At 39.1% G+C, this 13015-nt stretch overlaps 1 long non-coding RNA gene across 2 annotated transcripts in view; it reads left to right on the forward strand.

Moving 5' to 3' along the window:
- The first annotated feature begins 2948 nt into the window (after positions 1-2948).
- The window catches only part of LOC136874987 (uncharacterized), a 106376-nt gene continuing 96309 nt past the window's right edge, over positions 2949-13015 (forward strand). For both annotated transcript variants that reach the window (XR_011018322.1, XR_011018323.1), the window contains exon 1: positions 2949-3004. This is a non-coding gene — a long non-coding RNA (uncharacterized lncRNA). The remainder of the gene's footprint in view (positions 3005-13015) is intronic.

Here is a 13015-nt window from a genome sequence, read left to right on the forward strand (position 1 = left end):
ATACGACTTACTGATTAGCCACCAATTACCCCGAAACGAAGGTCTGCACCGCCGTTAAAATTGCATCCATATTTCGGAATTTTCCTGGGCCAGAAGTTAAACATTTGCATAGCTTAGAATATTTCCTCAAAGGAAAGAGTGTACAGCATTCGGGATTAGCACTCGCATACATACGTGGTAATTAAGGAAGAAAGTAATACAGTTTAGTAAGTTGAAATTAATAGAAAATAGATTATAACAGAGGACATCCGGATGACGACAAATATATAAATACCAAGTGAATGTATTGGAAAATCAAATGCTCCTCAATAAATTATGCCGGAGTGAGTTATGGATATAAGAAAGCGGTAATCGGAGAGAAATTTAGGCGCAGGGATTCTTAGGTAATCAGATAAGAAGATGAATATTTGTGTTATTACTTATGCTATTCGAGGACGGTTATAACCTCCAATGATATTCCGCCAATATCCCGCAGAATGGCCGATTGACGACTCTCTTGCTTTCTACCCAAGGAACAACCACGAATTTAAAGGAATGATGAGGAAAATGACAATACGTTACTTCCCTGCTGGCAAGCAGTCAGAGACGTTGCCATGGTAACCCATATATTCGTTATCGCTCTGTCGGTCCCTCAATGCCGAGCATGGTATCGGCAGAAAATAGTAAATTTCTCCGTCATTTGAAGAGTAAGGTAAATTATGAACACAACGAAAGTTGTTTGTGATGAAGAGACCTTTCACATACGGTCCACAGAGTTTGCAGAAAATCAATAGTATAAGAGAAAATGGAGGAAGACCGTTGTGGTTTTCCTATAGACCCCCGTCTTTTCAAAGATTTTAAAATGATATGCATATCGAAACCTTCCCCGGGGTGAGTATACTCTAAATATGAAGTTTGGTTGAGATCTATCCAGCCCTTTCGACGTGATGGTGGAACAAACAAACATTTTTATTCTTTTTATTTTGCTAGTTGCTTTACGTCGCACCGACACAGATAGGTCTTATGGCGACGATGGGACAGGGAAGGGATAGGAGTTGGAAGGAATCGGCCGTGGCCTTAATTAAGGTACAGCCCCAGCATTTGCCTGGTGTGAAAATGGGAAACCACGGAAAACCATTTTCAGAGCTGCCGACAGTGGGGTTCGAACCTACTATCTCCCGAATACTGGATATTGGCCGCACTTAAGCCAAACAAACAAACAAACAAACAAACAAACAAACAAACAAACAAACAAACAAACAAACAAACAGACAAACAGAAACGAACAACTTTATTTATAAGATTATTTTTATACCACTCCCCTCGCCCCCTGCCAAAAGGGTGCTAGGGGTGTCTTACCCTCACGCGGTTTGTCTCCTGATACTAATTGATAAGTGTACCACGTTTGGTGAAATTGCTCCAGTGGTTTAGGAGGAGATGTGTCATATACACACCCACACCCACACACCCACGCACACACATACATCAATTTTTATATATAGTAAGAAGATAATATTTTTATATGTAGTTTTTCGATTAATTTTATATCTCACCCCCTTCGCTCCCCACTTGGATTTGCAAAAAATCCGGAGTAATACTATTCATCTCAGAGACCCTGAAATCTATGGATTCGAAACTGTTTTTAATTATTTCTATATCTCACCCCACCCCCCCACCCTTTGCTCCCAACCTAAAAGGGGGCTGGATTTTAAAAAAAATTCTAGAGTATCACTTTTCAACTCAGCGACCCCGAAAACTATGAATTCGACACTATTCTCGATTATTATTGTAACTACCACCCCCCTGACCCTCTCCCTTAAGGGCGCTAGGGATGGCTTACCCCCCACAGTGATCGTCTCCCGATAGTAAGTGATTCGTGTACCAAGTTTGGTTGAAATTGCTCCAGTGGTTTAGTTGGAGATGTGTCATTTACACACACACTTCCATTTCTATATATAGTAAGATTTTTACACTCGTTCTTCACCCCCTTTCCATCCCCGCCCAAAGGAGTCCTATGAGTGCCTTACACAACAGTATATTTTTTTCCCAGATATTAAGTCTTATTTGTACCTATTTTGGTTGACAGCTATGCCCAAACGTACATGCATAATCTCACTGCTCTAGAATCCTGGAGCTGACGTTGCCATGGTTACGGCAGTTCATTTCTTTATCCGATTCCTAGAGCAGGGGTAGTGTGGTGCCAATATCTCCGTAACGGTTGGTTTTAGGGCCTTAAAACATGGTTTTCGGGCCCGTAGGGCTTACCGAGTTTTGTTCTTTGCGTCAAGAGGATTAAATTGAGCTTTGTCTCGTCCTTATACGACAAATTCGATATTTTGCCTATAATAGTATAAGAGAAAATGGAGGAAAACCGTTTTTCCTATAAAACCCCCGTCTTTTCAAAGATTTTAAAATGATATGCATATCGAAACCTTCCCCGGGGTCAGTATACTCTAAATATGAAGTTTGGTTGAGATCTATCCAGCCGTTTCGACGTGATGGTGGAACAGACAAACAGACAGACAAACAGACAAACAGAAACAATTTTATTTATATAGAAGATTTACACAGTTCTACCACTGTGGTAAGTGTGTGTGTCAATCTTCCTTCTGTTTATGACATGTGTCATAAGTCTAATATGTATGCTTCTAAACATATAAGGAATGAAAGTTTCATGTCATCAGCACCAGTAATTGGACTAGCATCTTAATTTATGGTATATGCAGCTTTCATGGGACGCTGTACATTACACCACTTTAGAATTAATTTTAGAAACTGAATTGTGCCATCAGAAATATCCACACCTTGACTTTTAAGCAATTCCAAACCAGCAACATGAGCCTTCCTAGATAAATATCACAGTCCATACCAGTAGTTCTAGAGAGTAGGTATCTTATTTGATTAGTTGAATTATTTATAAGTATCGCGCCTGGGTGACGTAACAAGCCCATAACAATTTCAAGAAGGAGAAGAAGTAGAAGAATCTAGAAGACGTTGGTATCGTAGTATCTCTTCGCACGTGTAGGTAAGCAGAAAATAAATATACGAGTGGTAATTATAGTGCAATAAATGTTCGAACTTAATTTAAAATGCGACCGGTGGTTTTTCAGTAAATTTCCAATTTCTTTCAGATCATTTCAGAAAAGGCTAGGAAACAACAGGTAGGGAATCTGCCACCTGGGCGACTGGCCTAAATGCAGATCAGTATTGATTGATTGATTGATTGATTTATTGATTGATTGAAGGTAATCAGATATATCAGCCTTGTGTCGGTAGTTTTACTGGCACGTAAAAGATTTATGGGACTAAATTCCAGTTCACCATTATTCCAATGAAATAGCGTGTATGCGTAACTTGCAGTCTGTGTATCATCAAGCTTTGTTTGTGTAGAATATTTAGTAGCGAAATTCGGCTCAATTTATTACCTGGTCGTCGTTCATTGTTCCTGTTTTTATTTACAGGGTATTATTATTATTATTATTGAGTTCTGTAATACTGTAGGTAGAAATGTCCCACCTTTAAACGGTTCATTTTCGAAGTGGTCGGTTTGTTGCATTTCATTGATGTGGTCTAATATCTAGGTCATCTAGCCTATTTAATATTAAAATGGATTAGTTTTTAGGGACCTCTTACCATACTTCGTTCTTTTCTAATACGTATTTCCAATAGGCTCATTTCTAAAGATAATAGGCATCTTGATATATTTGGAGTGTACAGACCGGGAAAGGGTAGCACTAAGGCCGCGTGCACACCGAGCGCGCTTCACATAGTGTGTCGCGTGTTGCTCAACGCTAAGCGTCACGCTAACCATAACCAGACTCGACGTTAGCCCCTGACGGGACGTACTACGGCTCCACTCTGAAGCCTTACCGAAGCCTTACGGAGAAAGCCGAAGCTTTCCGAATGGCGTACTCCGCCATCATGCATTGAGTAGTTCAGATAACGAACTGATCTGAACTGAACTATTCTGAAGAACATTGCTGTATGTTTATTTTCACCTACGTCACCTACTGCAGCTTCACATCACTATATCTATTACTTTATGCTCAGAGTATTAGCATATGTGTATATAAATGTGACTCGTGCGTTGAGAATGTCTTGTGAGAAGATATTTGATTGTGTTTTCGGTCTCTGGAGCTCAATGATAGTTACTGTTGTTATATCTCCGAGTGGTACATGTGATCTAGGCTACTGCCCGTTTAAAGCAAGCCAAGTCTTTGAAAATGTACAGGCTTTATATAAATAAATATGTAAATAATTTTTTTGTGTATTTTTTAATATTATATTTGACGTTTATATTGTAAATTTCAGTTCAATATTGCATCGAGTATTATAACCTCAAATTATATATTGGAATGAATGCCCTATTTTACCTAAGATACCGATATACAGTTTGATTAATCAATAAGAATTGCACTAATAATCAGTGATCTGCATTAGGTGCTGTTGTCCAGGTGGCGGATTATGCTTTCACTATAAGTCTCAACTAATACAGTATAGACCTATGGGATTGATAAAATTAGCCAAAAGATAATTAATTATAGTACAAGGTAGAGAAACTAAGGCTGATCTTGAAGGATATATCCATTAGTAGTTGGCAAATTTGCTTGAATCTATATCAGAAAGCCAGAAGAAAGTGACAATGAGAAGCTTGAATATAATCTCATCAAACTCAGTACCTCTAGGTTATCATAGAAGAGGTTATGTAATTCCATAGACAGAACTGACAGTGAGCTGATATTGAAGGGTATTCTTTTTATTCTGCCAAGCATGAGATAATGAGATTCAAGGAAATTCGCCAACCACTAATGGATATAGGCTATCCTTCCAGATCAACAATAAATAAGTACAGCCTCAGTTCCACAATCTTGTATTATAATTAATTAATCTTTTGGCTAATGTTATCAATACCATATACTGTATTAATTGAGACTTATAACAGTTTTGTAGTGAAAGTATAATCTGCCACCTGGGCTACACCACTAAAGATAATCTGTCATCCTAAAGGGTCAGTGGTACACTCCTGTTTCTATTGTAAAAAAGGTAAAATCACATGAAATTTTCGAGCATGATGTACTATGGTATGATTTTTTTATCACACTCCATGAACTGTGTGACTGATATATGATAATTACCTTCCTGAAAGCTGTAGGTAACAGCAAAATCTGTTCTCAAGATTGTTGGTTTGCAGCTTCCCTGTTGTTACATGGTAGTACTGCTGAAAGTGTCGGTCATTAGAATGCCATGGCTCAGATGAAGAGTTTTTAATATTATATTTGACGTTTATATTGTATATTTCAGTTCAATATTGCATCGAGTATTATAACCTCAAATTATATATTGGAATGACTGCCCTATTTTACCTTAGATACCGATATACAGTTTGATTAATGAATAAGAATTGCACTAATAATCAGTGATCTGCATTAGGTGCTGTTGTCCAGGTGGCAGATTATACTTTCACTATAAGTCTCAACTAATACAGTATAGACCTATGGGATTGATAAAATTAGCCTAGATAATTAATTATAGTACAAGGTAGTGAAACTAAGGCTGTACTTGTATTCCAGTATTGCTGATCTTGAAGGATATATCCATTAGTGATTGGTGAATTTGCTTGAATCTATATCAGGAAGTCAGAAGAAAGTGACAATGAGAAGGCTGAATATAATCCCATCAAACTCAGTACCTCTAGGTTATCATAGAAGAGGTTATGTAATTCCATAGACAGAACTGACAGTGAGCTGATATGGAAGGGTATTTTTTTCTGCCAAGCATGAGATAATGAGATTCAAGCAAATTCGCCAACCACTACCGTAATGGATATAGGGTATCCTTCAAGATCAGCAATACCAAAATACAAGTACAGCCTCAGTTCCACTACCTTGTATTACACATACATACATTATCATTATAGACTGTTATGCCTTTCAGCATTCAGTCTGCAAGCCTCTGTGAATTTACTAAATGTTGCCACAACCCTCTATTTGCAACTAGTGCTGTGGCCTCATTTAGTTCTATACCTCTTATCTTTAAATCATTAGAAACTGAGTCTAACCATCGTCATCTTCGTCTCCCTCTACTTCTCTTACCCTCCATAACAGAGTCCATTATTCTCCTAAGTAACCTATCCTCCTCCATTCGCCTCACATGACCCGACCACCGAAACTGGTTTATGCGTACAGCTTCATCGAGTTCATTCGTAAATTAGCCTTTATCTCCTCATTCTGGCTACCCTCCTGCCATTGTTCCCACCTGTTTGTACCAGCAATCATTCTCGCTACTTTCATGTCTGTTACTTCTAACTTATGAATAAGATATCCTGAGTCCACCCAGCTTTCGCTCTCATAAAGCAAAGTTGGTCTGAAAACAGACCAATGTGAAGATAGTTTCGTCTGGGAGCTGACTTCCTTTTTACAGAATACTGTTGATCGCAACTGCGAGCTCACTGCATTAGCTTTACTACACCTTCATTCAATCTCACTTACCATCCTGCGAGAACACACACCCTAACCTGTTCTGGCCTTGTATCACCAATCTGACATTCAGTTCTGTTGAATTTCTTACCTACTGACCGAGCTCGATAGCTGCAGTCGCTTAAGTGCGGCCAGTGTCCAGTATTCGGGAGATAGTAGGTTCGAACCCCACTGTCGGCAGCCCTGAAAATGGTTTTCCGTGGTTTCCCATTTTCACACCAGGCAAATGCTGGGGCTGTACCTTAATTAAGGCCACGGTCACTTCCGTCCCACTCCTAGCCCTTCCCTGTTCCATCATCGCCATAAGACCTATCTGTGTCGGTGCGACGTAAAACAACTAGCCTACCTACTGATATCAATTTAGTCTTCGAAAGGCTAATTTCCATACCATACCCATTGCACCTATTTTCAAGTTGCAAGATATTACACTGCAGGCTTTTGGCACAATCTGCCATTAAGACCACGTCGTCAGCATAGGCCAGACTGCTTACTAAATTTCCACCTAACTGAATCCTTCCCTGCCATTTTATACTTTTGAGCAGATGATCCATGTAAACGATGAACAGCAAAGGTGAAATATTACAGTCTTGTCTAATCCCTGTAAGTACCCTGAAACAAGAACTCATTCTACCATCAATCCTCACTGAAGCCCAATTGTCAACATACATGCCTTTTCCTCGGTACCCTGTCATATGCTTTCTCTAGATCTACGAAACATAAACACAACTGTCTATTCCTCTCGTAGCATTTTTCAATTACCTGGTGTATACTGAAAATCTGATCCTAACAGCCTCTCTGTGGTCTGAAACCACACTGGTTTTCATTAAACTTCCTCTCAACGACTGATCGCACCCTCCCTTCCAAGATGCCTGTGAATACTTTGCCTGGTATACTAATCAATGAGATACCTCTATAGTTGTTGCAATCCTTCCTGTTCCCTTGCTTATAGATAGGTGCAATTACTGCTTTTGTCCAATCTGAAGGTACCTTACCAACACTCCACACTAATTTTACTACTCTATGAAGCCATTTCATCCCTGCCTTCCCATTATACTTCACCATTTCAGGTCTAATTTCATCTATTCCTGCTGCTTTATGATAATGGAGTTTATTTACCATCCTTTCCACTTCCTCAAGCGTAATTTCACCAACATAATTTTCCTCCTCCCCATGAGCTTCGCTGTTCGCAACACCACCAGGAAGATTTCCTTTTACGTTGAGAAGATAATGCTGTCAATACCATATACTGAATTAATTGAGACTTATAACAGTATTGCTAGTGAAAGTATAATCTGCCAACTGGGTGACAGCACTAAAGATAATCTCTCATCTTAAAGGGTCAGTGGTACACTCCTGTTTCTATTGTAAAAAAGGTAAAATCACATGAAATTTTCGAGCATGATGTACCATGGTATGATTTTTTTTATCACACTCCATGAACTGTGTGACTGATATATGATAATTACCTTCCTGAAAGCTGCAGGTAACAGCAAAATCTGTTCTCAAGATTGTTGGTTTGCAGCTTCCCTGTTGGTACATGGTAGTACTGCTGAAAGTGTCAGTCATTAGTGTGCCATAGCTCAAATTGAGTGTTCTGCAACTGTTAAGCCATGATCAGAAATTTGAAAGAATAGTGAGGTGTCATTTGCATAACTGAAATTTGTTTCCAGAGGATTCCTGTGCAAAGTAAATTTTACAAATTTCTTACATCCATACATCATCATCTTCAAGCTCCAGTTTCCCGGGTGTGGAGTGCAAGCGCTTGCTACTTCATCCTGTTAACGTTTCGTTTCTGTTCCTCTATATCTTCCCACTTGGCATTCCTCTTGCTGACCTCCGATTTCACTGTCTGTCCATCAATTCCTTGACCTCCCCCTTTCACTTCTCTGTCAAAATAATTCCTTGCTGTTCTCGTTCTGTCCATCTGCATAACATGTCCAAACCATTGTAGCCTGCCTCTTCCTAAAAGCTCGGTCGATAGCTGCAGTCGCTTAAGTGCAGCCAGTATCCAGTATTTGGGAGATAGTAGGTTCGAACCCCACTGTCGGCAGCCCTGAAAATGGTTTTCCGTGGTTTCCCATTTTCACACCAGGCAAATGCTGGGGCTGTACCTTAATTAAGGCCACGGCTGCTTCCTTCCCACTCCTAACCCTTTCCTGTCCCATCGTCGCCAGAAGATGTATCTATGTCGGTGCGACGTAAAGCAACTAGCAAAAAAAAAAAGCTCGTAGCAGGCATTTTGATGCCAGCCTCCTTTCTATTTGCTTCATTTCTAATCTTGTCCTTCCTGGTCTTTTGGTTCATTGTTCTGATGAATTTCATTTCTGTTGACTGGATTTTACTATTTGCCTTGTTATGCAGGGTACATTTTTTAAGTCCATATGTGAGAAATGGAATGAAGTAGGTATGAAACATGGTCAGTTTTGCTTTCTGGGGTATTTTATCATCCCAGAGTAGGTTTCTCACTTGAAAATAAAATTGAGAAGATTTCCGAGCCCTAGTAAGTATTTCTTAATTTAATGTGTTATCTTTTGAAGTGATTCTTCCAAGGTAGCCTATTTGAAGTTAGAACCAGACTGCAATAGAGTTCCCTCCAGGAAATTGTTTGAATCTGTGCCATTACTGTTGATAGTCATTTAAAGACCTTTTGTTTTATTGATTTTTAGTCCATATTCTTTAAATTGCCATTCCAGGGATTTAGGTTCTCCTGTACGTCTGCTTCATTTTCTCCCCAGATCAGAACATCATCTGCAAATATTAGAGTGTTAGGCTCTTTGCAATGTTCTTTGTTGGATTTTATGATCCAATCCATGTCAATGATGAACGGGAGTGGTGACAAGGTACTTCCCTGCTGGACTTCTCGTTTGGTTTCAAACCAATCTGATCTTCCATCCAATATTTGGACACAGGTTAAGCACTTTTGATAGAGCATCTTTACTTTATCAGTCAGGATGTCTGGCAGACCTATACCTTCTAGGTATTCCCAGATTTTCTCTCTAGGCACACTCGTAGGCCTTCTCGATGTCCATAAAAACCATCACTAAGTTCTTAACATAGCCTATTCCCAGTGCTTCTCCGTTATCATTCTGATGTCAAATATCAGGATCGCAGTGCTTCAGTTGTTCCTAAACCCGCGTTGCTCCTCCTCCAATAACGGTTCAACTATATTCCTAATTCATTTTTTAATTATCTTCTCCAAAAGTTTGAGTGAGAAAGTTGAGTGATGCCCCTATAAATTCTGCATTTCTTCCCGTCTTCCTTTTTATACAGGGCAGTAGCGGCGATTGTGGGGGGGGGGGGGGGATGGGGCAGTTGCCCCCTCACTTTGTGGATAAAAGATGACATTTTTATTCCATTTTAGCCAGCTGAAACTAGGAATTATAGAAATTATTTTTAAACAAAGCAATTTGTACAAGCCCTGTTGTCTTATTGGCTAATTTTTCCCTCATCTTATTTAATTATAAACAAAATTATTAGAGGAAATACGCACAGAATGTCGTTCGTCCCGGATAACTGATTTGTATACCGCCACAGCAAGTAGTGGACACTGCATGTGCTATGAGGAAGGGTAGCAAGGGTATATTTTTTGCCAAGGTCATGAACACTGAGGTATGGTTCACCTGCTTGCCACGTGCATTCTTCAGTCTGGCAGTCTCTTTAGTGTCTGTTAGTTTCTTAGTGTGTAGTCAAATAGTAAATGATTTTAATTGTATAATCACACCGAACTTTATTTAATTGTAGTAAATGCGTAATATTGTTCCTTTGGTGAAAGTTTTATTGTATGGAATAGTATTGAATCGACCACCTCTGTGGTGTAGTGGTTAGTGTGATTAGCTGCCACGGTTCATGCAGACAGTTCTCATCCTAATTCCTCCAACGGCTAAATCTACCCAAGTCATCTTGTCATTTACGAGCCTAACTAAAATTATGTTGTGTGCAATAGAACTCCTGATTAACAGTCCCTCCCATTTTAACACCTGTTAAGAACACTTTCTAATCTCTCTCTTCCTCATTATCTCCACTTACCTGAATATCCTTAACTCCTAGCACATCCGGATGCACACTCTTTACTGATTCTGCCAGTTCTACTTTCTTTCTTGCATAAGCCTCATTGATATTGATGGATCCGCATTGAATTCCATTTTATTTGCCAAGTAGATTCCAAGGTAAATGCCCAGAAAACAAAAGCAATGAATATCAATGTGAAGAGCAAACAGAAATTCATTGTCAGTGATGAAGACATTCAAGAAGTCGAAAGAGTTTACATATCTTGGCAGTGTGGTTACACAGGATGGAGGAGCAGCTGCTGATGTCAAAATGAGAATCCACAAAGCAAATGCGGCATTCATACAACTCTATCCGATATGGAGGGCCAGAGAAATCTCAATAAAAACCAAACTTTGCATTTTTTGAACAAATGTAAAAACAGTAGTGTTTATGGTTGTGAAACCGGGAAAGTTACCTCAGAGATCACTCATTAACTACAGGTATTTATAAATAGATGCTAAAGGAGAATTAAATGCATTTTTGGCCAAAAGTAATTTCAAAGGAAGATGTCTGGAAACAAACAGAAGAAGAGCTCATTGGCACACAAATAAAGCGGAGGAAATTGAAATGGATCGGCCACACACTGCAGAAGCAGCAGGATGCAGTGGAGAGAAAGGCTCTGTTTTGGAACCCCCAAGGATAACGGAAGAGAGGTAGACCCAGGAAGTCGTGGAGACACAGTGTGATGGAGGAGGCAAAACAAGAAGGGAAGACCTTTGGAGAACTGAAGACCCTAGCTCAAAATTGGATACTTTGGCGCTCCTTTGTCAAAGCCCTATGATCTGCAAAAGAGTAAAAGGACATAACTAAGTACGTAAGTTTAAAAGGAATCCCTCGCCTGTCAAATAGAAGGGGGACTGAGTTACTCCCATAGGTTCAAAGCTTGTTTAAAATATTCTGAGCTTGGTATATTCTGTGAAGCAGGATGCTGCCTTACTTACACATAGTCACAGTGAGAATCTCTCCTATAGGAGGTAGGGACCACCGGTTGATTGTATAGTTCTAGCTGCCAGAACAACAGGAGGGTCCTGGCTCAGAACATGTCAAAGATGTCCACCCCAATTCCATAGCAATGGGTATCCCAACTCTGAGGACCATTAACTTTGCCACTCAGCCATTGTCCATGGTTCACACACTAGGATATGTCTACAGTAACGCTCACCATAAACCACACATTTGGACTTAACAGTTGAGGGTTATTCAAACATTTGTGTAATGTAATACTGTTATGTAACAAAATGTGTGACATTAAGTTAGCTGGCGACATTACCTTGAGAGCTGCACAAACTATGGATCTTAATGTCATGGTCCATTCTCCATCAATACTTCAGATCACAGCCTGCATGGTTGCTAGGCAACATAGCATCACACATTTTATTGAAAGACATTTATGTCCATTTGATTTTCCCAGAGGGAAACGCAATAACTTTTTTAAATATTCATTATTTTCCATTACCGAGACACAGTTTGCAGAAAATCTGCAGTTCTTTACTCTGTTCTACACTCTTGTTTGATCATAGGAAATGTAGTTTATCAAAGAAGTTATTAATTGCACAAGAATTGTTGTTCAAGAGTACCTATGTGGAAAAACTATTCTGAAGTTTAGTTTGGGAGCCATTCTCAGCTAACAACCACTTTCTTTGGGTACACGCTTCTGATATCTGAGAACTTGGCAGCTGTTAATTTGTCATAGTAATAAAATGATGGAAACATTAAAGCTTTTTGCAGAGCCTGTTTGGTTAAGCTCAGCTGATTATGATAATTTTTAAAATAAACACACTGTCAAAAATGAAAGTTTTGGAATTGTTTGAGAGATGACACTCATAACTTGCAGATATTGACAAGTCCTTAAACATTACATGGTTCACTCTGTTATTGTCTGCTATTATCACACAAATTTCAGCCCTCATGTTACAACAGGCTTCACTTGCGTAGGATGTTAGGTCCTTACCTGTGATATTTACAGGAGTAAGGGATACAGTTTGCTTAAGTGAAATAAATAAAGAGGCACTAAAGATGCCCCAACAGTTTTTGCTGCTGCTGATAATTTAAGCAAACCCATTTAGCACACCTCCAGTGTAGACTGTACTCTCCTGTACATACAGAAACTTCCCATTAATTAAGCCACATATTTTTCACTTGAATGTGGTACCATTAATGGTGGACTTTAAATAAGGTAAGTTTTCGCTGGGATTGTCAACAGCCACATTCAATGGGAAGTATAAGTGCTGTAATTTTCTGAAAATTATTTTGCTTTTGAACTTTGATAACTACTGACTGAAAAATTATTTTTTAAAAATGCATACAGCATCATGAGAACTGAATAATTTCTACCACATTCTAACAGACAGAACTGAGTCTCGCTCTTCAGAAATATTTTGTGAGTTTTACGACAAACATACCTGTACAATTTGTAGATCCTTAACATCAACTGGAAAACTACAAATTGATAGGTATTTTCTTTTTTAAAAATGTAACATACAAGGGTGAATTGAGTTTTATGCCTAGTGCAG

The sequence above is a fragment of the Anabrus simplex genome, chromosome 5, assembly GCF_040414725.1.
Source record: "Anabrus simplex isolate iqAnaSimp1 chromosome 5, ASM4041472v1, whole genome shotgun sequence".
Classification (NCBI taxonomy): domain Eukaryota; kingdom Metazoa; phylum Arthropoda; class Insecta; order Orthoptera; family Tettigoniidae; genus Anabrus; species Anabrus simplex.